The sequence below is a fragment of the Suncus etruscus genome, chromosome 17 (genome assembly GCF_024139225.1).
Source record: "Suncus etruscus isolate mSunEtr1 chromosome 17, mSunEtr1.pri.cur, whole genome shotgun sequence".
NCBI lineage: Eukaryota > Metazoa > Chordata > Mammalia > Eulipotyphla > Soricidae > Suncus > Suncus etruscus.
In genome coordinates this window covers 33,678,579-33,687,378 of record NC_064864.1, presented here as the reverse complement: position 1 = coordinate 33,687,378, position 8,800 = coordinate 33,678,579, and the positions used below count along the sequence as shown (strand labels likewise).

Sequence of the window (8,800 nt, the reverse complement as noted above, 5' to 3'; positions counted from 1 at the left end):
TAGAATACAAACAAAAAATTCATGTTATTTTATCTTACCATACTTCTTTTTGTGTTCATTATTTGGTTGCATTCATTCTCTGCTTGCATTCACTCTTCTCTCAGCTCCCCTCATCCCAGAACTGTCTCAACATATTCCCAGAACATGGTCACAGCAGGTGGATAAATAAATACATAAAAATAGGAGAAATTAAATATCTGTTTAGTTATTATATTCCTTGTGGGGAAACAAATCATTTGCAAATTGTATGTATTATTGGCCACATAACTGCAAGACCAAGTGTCACCATTGAAACTTGTAGAAACACTAAGCCACTGGCTTGATTTCAGAGGAATAAATATGTTTACCTCAATTTTTCAAGTACCAGGTAGAATTTTTGTTATTGCACCACAGAATGGTTTTAATATGGAGTGTCTTCCTATGCCTCTACAATATAGAAAGGCAATACTGGTCTTGCAAACTATTCATGGTTTGATGATTCAAAAAAAACTTTCTTTAGTTATTAATTTGTTTATTTTTTTCATTTATTTATTTATTTGGATTTTTGGATCACACCAGAAATTACTACTGTCTCTGCACTTATAAATTGTTCCTGGCAGGCACGGGGACCCTATGGGATGTTAGGATTTGAACCACTTCCTGTTCTAGATCGGCTGCATGCAAGGCAAACGCCCCACCGCTGTGCTATTTCTCCAGCCCCTAATTTGTTTATATTTTAGGAATAAAGTGAACAGCGTTCAGGATCTGCTCCTGATTTTACATTCAGGAGTTACTACGGGCATTTTTCTAGAGCCATGGCAGTGTGAGGGGCTGAATCAGAGTTGACTATATGCAAGGCAACTATCTTAATTCTATATTTGCTCTCCATCCAGTCTTTGCAAATTTTATTTTTCCATAGGAAAAGTCATATCATTATTGGTTTTCCTGGAGCCACTAGCATATATAATTCACACCCTCACTTGGCTGCACATTAAATTAATTTTCAAAGCTTCAATGTTTCCCAACATTTGCTGTTCTGCAGAGATATGTAAACCCAGACATTCTTCAAATCAACTACAGACTTCTCAATAAACACAGATGTGCAAGATGTGCTTACAAGTACACAGAGAAACAACAAAAAGTCAACAACAGTTTGAAGAGAAGATAAGAGAAGAGTCAAGATGGCAGGACCTGGATGTGCTTGATTTTGAGAAATATTCAGAACACATAAAGGAGAGATTGTGCTGCTGACCCCAAACTAATCATTAACCACTGAGAGCTAGAACATTTCCTGTAAAGAGGGATAGCTTTTCACCTCATAGTAAAATGACTCTCTACCCTAGTTCCTCCTAAGAATGTGAAAGGAGAAAATTGATATAAAGCAGGATGCTTTCCTAAACAAGAGCTCTGCAAAAGTTCATCGTTCTTAGTAAGACATGGAAACACTATTATAATTTGTGAGGTTTAGCCTGGTCATTAAGTTCTTGCACTCTCTAAACTTCCACTGTAATGAATACACAAAACCATTTATTTGTTCTTTTTTAGAGTGAGAAATAACAATAAAAATGGAGAAAGCATATCTGTCTGCTTATTTGTGAGAGCCTGTTGGAGATCTGTGTTCCTCCTGTCAGTTTGACATAAACACGCATTGCTCTGACACATATTCTGCTCAGCATATTTAATTTTGAAGTACCTTTTATTCGGATGTTGGTTATTTATTTGCTAAGTTGATTTTTTTTTTTACTTTTCCTCTGTGGGATAACCAAGGAACCTGCCTCTACTGTACGGATGTTTTGAGTTCTACCATTTCATTAGAAGTGGGTAAAGTTTGTTCTCCATCCCATCGCCCCCTGCCAATAGTACAGACAATAGGATAGTTGTTAGGAGAAGTAGGATTACCAGGCAGATTCTAAGAGTCATTTTCAGAAAACGGTTGTTGAAAATCTGAAAAATATAACTTCTTTGTTTATGTTGACATAGACCTGCAGAAAAATCTTCACCTAAGTCCCACACATCCAGGAGGACCTGCCTAACCTCCTGGAGCCCACTCCCCATATTCACCATCCATGGTTCTGGGCATGTGTCAGTTATGTCTCCGGTGCCTCAAGTAAAAAAGAATCCTTCTTTTGTAATTTGGAGCAAATTGAATTGCTCTTAAATCTATTCTAAATACTAAATAATTTGTTCAAATTCTCATAAATATATTTCTGTCATTTTAATAGCTATGTCTCTGAGAACAAGCTGAGAAAAAAATGTTTTGGATATTGGATGTAAGAAAGTCAGCTCTTAACTTATAATGATTCAATTTAGGACTATTTTTATTTTTATGACAGTGAGGAATCAGTATGTTCAGTAGATATAAACCATAGTTTGAATTTTGAACCACAGAACATTTCAGTACTTTGATTTCAGTCAAGTTTGGTTAATTGCATTAGATTTTCAATAGTATTATAAAATAGACTTGTGTCTATTTTTGTCCACTATTGGTTCATGCAAGTCTTCTGAGCATACCAGGCTAGGCTAAATTTTGACATTACATAGATTAGATAAACTTTACTTTTATCAATTTATAATATTCTCAACTCAAAATGGGTTAAGAAAAATGTGTTTCTTTACATATTTATTTTCATTTTTTTTAGTGTTTCATTGTATTTGTTGAAGTAGATCTTTGTTAAGGCAGCACATATAAATTGTTCCCACTCATTTTATCATAACATATAGTACTGTAACTTATGCAAATTAAGTCCACAAAGAAAATTCTGGCAGTAAAATAATTGTATTGGAGGATACAAACATTACCATTCCCCCCTCGAGGTACAATTATGAATGGGATTGATTTTTATTTTTTTAATTTAAATTATTTATTTAAAGAAAATGTATCACATTGTTGACATAACTGATCATGCATTTGTTTCTGGATGATAGATAGCAAAGTTATTTAGAAATAGAATGAGAACAGAGAATTAAAAAACAAAAAGAAGAAAAAATGGAAGAAGGGGAAAGAATTCATTAGCAGTTATATTTGTGAAACTTCTTGTATCAGTTATAAAGTCATTATGCAATAGCCGATGATTTAGTATGCTCCCATTTTTTTCTCCAGAGATGGAAAATACATTAAAAAAATGTGTGCATGCGTGTTTCAATTGTCGTTTGCATAGGCACAGCAAAATATGGAAGAAATTGTAAATGAACACCTTTAGCCTAAAAAGCAGGGAGATCTTACCCCCGAAGCACCTTGACACAACACCAACTCAAGGCTCCAGGCATACTCGGTTGTCCAACCCCCTAGTCATTCTCTGTGGTCAATTCTTCAGTCTCATAGTTGTTGCTGTCAGGTTTCTGTAGTTATAGATCCTTGTTTCTTTACAGGTCCTGTGTTGAAGATCGGTGGTGTGTTGTGTCTTCTGCTTCGTTTCTCCATCAGTTACCATTGCAGGGAATTCTTCCCTAAAAGCAGACTATAGCTGCCTGGTTGTCAGGGTGATATGGTTGTCTGTGGAGTAAGTCAGTGTCGTGGTAGTAGTAAGGCCTTCCTTGGTAGGTTTTATGTTCCTGATGCTGGTGTGGGAAACCTTGATTTTTTCCATAAGTGGAATCCTCAGTTCAGGGGGTGAATAGTCAGTGTCAAATCAACTGAAGTCTAAGACAAGGCATTATGCCAAGTGTCTAGGGTGTAAGGTTCCTCTGCAGTATAAAATATTTTGTGTTCCCATCTCTATTAGATAAGAACGTGTTTGCAACTGTCAACTTTTCCCCTTTTGATGTGAATATGCAAAAAGGGACTGTATCAGAGGGAGTTACTAGTGCATATGGGGGGCCAAGGTGTCAAGAGCGACAGACCCCAGAGCATAAAGTATACTAGTATTTATAGTACATTAGTGTATATATGTAGTATACATATGCATGTATATATATAGTATATATAGTGTAGTGTTGCATTAAATAATTAACAATGGGGCTGGATGGTGGATGATGCCATCCAGCCCACATGGCTCTGCAACCTCCATGCAGCCGGCGAGTTCCAGGCCCAGGTGAAATTACTCACTCACACGCAGCCATCAGGAAGAATCATCTTTATTCATGCCCTTGCCACCACAGGTGTGTGGCCTATGTCAACCTTTTAAGCACAGCTATATTTTGCTAGCCCTGCATGTTATCTCCTGTTAGCCATCTTCCCTTTGGGCTCCATGCGGCCCAAAGATCCAAAAGCCAGGAAGCCAAGCCGGGCCAAGAGAGAAACGGCAAAAGGGCCCGAATCCCCTGGCTCAGAGGTTTATCTATCCTTTTCCAGACCCCTCCCAGAAATGGGAGGTCTTGCAGGTAGTTACACCTATTATCCGGTTCCCAAAACTCCTCCCAGATATGGGTGGGTCTTGGGGTACACCACATTTCCCCCTTTTTTAAATATTTTCATGCGCCAACGTAATAGAGTGAAAATTAATATACCAGCCCTTTTCAAAAACATATTTTAGCAAAATATACTTTACACCTGTAACCTAAAATTTTATTAATGCTTTTTTTACCAAGCACTATTTTGGAACTTTCATGTTCCTATACTTTTAAACTATATTGGGGGAACTTCAATGTTCCTATATATTTTCTATACACAAGTACTTTAGCATACATGCATAACATACATTTTAAAAACAGGCTAAGTACATTAAAATACACAGTAAAACATTTTGCAATTGAAAATATTAACTTTGAAAGACAACAAAACACATTTAAATTATAAAGAAAATGACTAAGACAAAGATGCAGGTGGTTAGAAATTAGATGTTAAAATGAGCTAAACTATATTACTTCCCTTTTATTTTTATTTTTTAACTACTAATTAAAACTTATCCCATCACCAACTATGAGAAAAATATAACGACCCACTAATTGTTTACACCTAAAACCATAGTTCAGATAATTAATTTGTTCCATGTTGATCTCACCACGTGGCTTCTTTAAACTTTTAAAGTTCAGATGTTGTTTTGTCCCACGCTGATTTCACCACGTGGCTTCCTTTCAGTTTCAGTCCCCGCAGACGGTTTTGTAGACCATGAGGTTGCCGGTTCCGCCGCCCGCTGCCGGTTCGTGATTTGGAGCGTGGATTTCAAGCTTGCCGCGGAGCAAAAGCTGAGCTGAGCCGAGCCGAGCCGCTTGGAGCTTTTCTCCGCTTTTTTCCTTTGGGCAGCACTTAGCAAGCCAGTTTTTGGCCACACCTTTACAGGGCGCTTTTGATTGTGCAGAGTTTCAAGTGATTAAAACTAAAAGTTCAGTCTGAAATTTCCAAAGTCGAAATCCAAATTCAAGCCAAAGGTCATTTTCAGAAAATCAGTCCACTTTAAATACAGTCTTTTTTCTCCTCCGTTTCCAATTTAGACTTTTAATAAGTTTTTGAAGAGGCCGAGGTTTTTGGTTTTTGTAACAAAGTTTTAGTTCTAGGCCTGGGCCTGGGCTGGAGGTGATGCAAGCTTTCACCTTTGTACTTCCAGTTGCCCTTTTGCCCCTAGAAGGGGTCGCGGCCATCTTTGAACATGGCTTTACGTGGCCAAACACTTTGGGCTGACTGCATGTGAACAAAGCGAAAATCAAACAGAAGAGCAGAAATCTCACCATTTTTGCTGATTTCTTGGGTCCAGGATTCAGGTCAAAGTTCGGAGCGCCATTTGTTGCATCAAATAATTAAGGATGGGGCTGGATGGTGAAGGATGCCATCCAGCCCACATGGCTCTGCAACCTCCATGCAGCCGGCGAGTTCCAGGCCCAGGTGAAAGGCGAAATCACTCACACGCAGGCTTCAGGAAGAATCATCTTTATTCATGCCCTAGCCACCACAGGTGTGTGGCCTATGTCAACCTTTCAAGCATAGCATTATTTTGCTAGCCCTGCATCTTATCTCCTGTTAGCCATCTTCCCTTTGGGCTCCATGCGGCCCAAAGATCCAAAAGCCGGCCAAGAGACAAAAGGCAAAAGGGCCCGAATCCCCTGGCTCAGAGGTTTATCTATCCTTTTCCAGACCCCTCCCAGAAATGGGAGGTCTTGCAGGTAGTTACACCTATTATCCGGTTCCCAAAACTCCTCCCAGATATGGGTGGGTCTTGGGGTACACCACAGTGTAGTATATAGTATACCAGTATACTACTAGTATATTGAATGGAGCCCAAGGATAAGGTAAATTGCTGCTATATGAGATGTTCAATAGCAGTTATGCCTATTAAAGGGGTGTATCTAAACAAAATTTATATGTCCTCTTCAACTCTTTGGAAATAGACAGGGAAGGAGTAAGATCCAGTGTGTGGCTTCAAGCTGTGCAGTCTAGGTAGGATGAATCCCAACAGTACCATAAAGATGTCCTCAAGCAGGTGATTTCTCAGGAACCAACTTTGGTAGCATGCAAAAATCTACTTTGGGGGCTGGTTGGCATCTGGCTGGGCTGGGAAGAATGTTTTGCTTCATGAGGAATTAGGAATGAGTAAAAATAGGTTAAATATGGAGGGTTAACATGAAGGACTTGAAAAGGGTTTGTAGGTGTTAGGAAGGAAGGAAGGAAGGAAGGAAGGAAGGAAGGAAGGAAGGAAGGAAGGAAGGAAGGAAGGAAGGAAGGAAGGAAGGAAGGAAAGAAAGAAAGAAAGAAAGAAAGAAAGAAAGAAAGAAAGAAAGAAAGAAAGAGAGAGAGAGAGAGAGAGAGAGAGAGAGAGAGAGAGAGAGAGAGAAAGAAAGAAAGAAAGAAAGAAAGAAAGAAAGAAAGAAAGAAAGAAAGAAAGAAAGAAAGAAAGAAAGAAAGAAAGAAAGAAAGGAAAGAAAGAAAGAAAGAAAGAAAGAAAGAAAGAAAGAAAGAAAGAAAGAAAGAAAGAAAGAAAGAAAGAAAGAAAGAAAGAAAGAAAGAAAGAAAGAAAAGAAAGGAAAGAGAAAGAAAGGAAGGAAGAAAGAAAGAAAGAAAGAAAGAAAGAAAGAAAGAAAGAAAGAAAGAAAGAAAGAAAGAAAGAAAGAAAGAAAGAAAGAAAGAAAGAAAGAAAGAAAGAAAGAAAGAAAGAAAGAAAGAAAGAGTGCTCGCTTCGGCAGCACATATACTAAAATTGGAACGATACAGAGAAGATTAGCATGGCCCCTGCGCAAGGATGACACGCAAATTCGTGAAGCGTTCCATATTTTAAAAAAAGAAAGAAAGAAAGAAAGAAAGAAAGAAAGAAAGAAAGAAAGAAAGAAAGAAAGAAAGAAAGAAAGAAAGAAAGAAAGAAAGAAAGAAAGAAAGAAAGAAAGAAAGAAAGAAAGAAAGAAAGAAAGAAAGAAAGAAAGAAAGAAAGAAAGAAAGAAAGAAAGAAAGAAAGAAAAAGGGAGGAAAGGGTTATCTGTGATGGAGGAGACGACACTATACAACGTAGATATTGTATCTATTTCCAATTGAAATTAGACTGACATGGAGAGATGAAGTCATGAAATTTTCCTACACGGAATCTATTATGCTGAGTGAAATCAGTCAGAGAGAGCGAGAGAGAAACGCAGAATGGTCTCACTCATCTATGGGTTTTAAGAAAAATGAAAGACATTCTTGCAATAATAATTTTCAGACACAAAAGAGAAAAGAGCTGGAAGTTCCAGCTCACCTCAGGAAGCTCACCATAAAGAGTGATGAGTTTAGAGAAATAACTACCTTTTGAACTGTCCTAATAATGAGAATGTATGAGGGAAATGGAGAGCCTGTTTAGAGTACAGGCGGGGGTTGGGTGGGGAGAAGGGAGACTTGGGACATTGGTGATGGGAATGTTGCACTGGTGATGGGTGGTGTTCTTTACATGACTGAAACCCAAATACAATCATTTATGTAATCAAGGTGTTTAAATAAAATTAAAAAAATAGACTGACATGATATGGCATGCACAGACACTCATGCACCTACATTGGCAGCCAGATAGGTTCATGAATTACATTTCAAAAGCTTTCCTAGATGATATGGAACAGAACACTTGAAGAGAAGAGGGGGGAAGAACAGAAGAAAAAAAAAGAAGTATAGCTGGCAAATATTCAGTAAAAGGTTCCCCCCCTTTTTTTTCCCTTTAGACCAGTCGTGCTTGGTAAAGGTAAACTCGATTGGTGAAAGGAATAGCTTACTTTGCGTGTGTAGCATTCTGAAGAGCAATTATGGATTTCAAGTCAAAATAACCAAGTGACATAATAATGTTTGGAGTCTCTTTTTGGATAGACTATACCATGAAATTGATATTATATCTATTACAGATAAACATTAAACAGCCTTAAGTACAGTAAACATATGTACTCATCAATTGATTGATGGGTTACAGTTAAAAAGCAGGCCCAAGTGAGATGGGACATAAAATATAAAAGGGAGAGAGAAAGTAAAAGTGGTTAAAGCCAGGACAGGTTTACATTTTCTGGTCTAATCTGGTTTGGTGAGGGTAGACTTTTCTACAGAAAGGCTACCTAGAATAGATTGTATATAGAGCATTCTAGAAGATATGTGGTATGGTAATGAGCACCGTATAGGAAGTATATGCCATGTATTATTATCCAATAGGTCATGTGCATCACGATTTCTTTCATGTAGACAGTAATGAGCATTATATTTTAGTCATAGTAGACTAATAAGAATCATTGCACTGCATGCCAGCATGGCCCTGCGGTTTGGGGGCTGATGAGAATGAGGAAAAATATCTTTCATAACACCTGTGCAGGCCCCCAGGGATAGTGCCCTGGAGGCAGGACTTCCAGCACAGCAGAGGCAATGGGTTCCAAGCGGTATGACACTGGGAGCCAAAGCCCTGGCCGGGCTTAGACTACCTGAGTTGCCAGGGCACCCTGGTGGGAGGCTTTG

General features: G+C 38.2%; 1 non-coding gene across 1 annotated transcript; it reads left to right on the top strand.

The window, feature by feature from the left end:
* The first annotated feature begins 7,016 nt into the window (after positions 1-7,016).
* Positions 7,017-7,123, top strand: LOC125995240 (U6 spliceosomal RNA). Its single transcript, XR_007490793.1, has one exon. It is a non-coding gene; the product is annotated as a U6 spliceosomal RNA (small nuclear RNA).
* The last annotated feature ends 1,677 nt before the right edge of the window (positions 7,124-8,800 follow it).